Genomic DNA, 1,438 nt, shown 5'->3' with positions numbered 1-1,438 from the left:
AGCTTGGCGTGGTGATCTCCCGGCCCAGCGTGGTGATCTCCCGGCCCGGTGTGGTGATCTCTCAACTTGGCATGGTGATCTCTCGGCCCGGTGTTGTGATCTCTCGGCCCGGTGTGGTGATCTCTTGGCTTGGCGTGGTGATCTCTCGGCTCAGCGTGGTGATCTCTTGGCCCGGTGTGGTAATCTCCCAGCCAAGCATGGTGATCTCTCGGCCCGGCGTGGTGATCCCTCAGCTCTGTGTGGTAATCTGTCAGCCCAGCATGGTGGCCTATCAGCCTGCCATGGTGATCCTTCAACGGCCTGAGGCAGTCTTTTGGCCTGGTGTGGCCTCAGGGCGGACTTCCAATCTCGATGTGAATCCAGAGCAATCGCCCAGCCTCAAGAGCTCAAGGTAAAGCCAGGAGTGATCTGGACCCTAGAACCAGGGCAGACTGAAGGCCAGGTGCCAGTGTGGACTGGTTTGGAAGGACTGCTGTTCTGAACTTTTTATTTCTCTATTTTCAAATTTATTCCGACGATCTGTACTGCTGGACTTCATATTCGTTTATTTTCCTTTTTTTTCCCTAAGAACTTGTACTGAAGAATCTGTACCTTGGTACTTTGGACCTAAGGTGGGGCCATAAGTGGCAACTTGTAAACTTTTCACTGTGCTCGTTGGAGTACATGTGAAAATAAAGTTAATTCGATTCATTCATGTGGTCCTGCGTGCATATATATGTGTCCAGATCAGTGTGTGAAAATTTGGTGAGCGAGCCTGTGAATGCAGAATGGGATCAGAGTGTATGTGTGTGCAGAAATGTGGCTGAGTGTGTTTGAGCATACATTTGGATGAGAGTGCATGGAACTGACTTTCAATACAGGGACAGGCAGCTGGAGTCAGGAAATCACTGGAATTGCCTCATTAGAAAATACCTCAACAGTCACGATTTTCAGTCCTGGAAAGGAGACTGTGTAGATCCAGGGTCTCTGACCACCAGGCGCAGATCAAAGGTAGACATGGGATGGATGGGTGCCTCAACAAAAAGCCAGCCTCAGTTCTCTAGGACTTTGTCTCAGTTTATCTGTTCACTTTTTAAGGTTGATAGCCCTTATGTATCCCCTCTCATTCTCCATACCACTTCCATTACCCCATGCTAGCTTAATGCCAACCGATGCCCTCAACTAGTGCCAGTGGTTGCCTTGCTCAGTCTGTGTGTGTGTGTGTGTGTGTGTGTGTGTGTGTGTGAGAGAGAGAGAGAGAGACTCTGTATGTGTGTGTGTGAGAGAGAGAGAGAAAGAGAGACTCTGTGTGTGTGTGTGAGAGAGAGAGAGAGACTCTGTGTGTGTGTGTGTGTGTGTGTGCGTGAATGTGAGAGAGAGAGACTGTGTGTGTGTGTGAGAGAGAGAGAGACTGTGTGTGTGTGTGTGAGAGAGAGAGAGAGGGAGATAGAGAGAGAAA

Source organism: Rhincodon typus, chromosome 5, assembly GCF_021869965.1.
Source record: "Rhincodon typus isolate 14 chromosome 5, sRhiTyp1.1, whole genome shotgun sequence".
Classification (NCBI taxonomy): domain Eukaryota; kingdom Metazoa; phylum Chordata; class Chondrichthyes; order Orectolobiformes; family Rhincodontidae; genus Rhincodon; species Rhincodon typus.
This window is presented reverse-complemented; position numbering follows the sequence as displayed.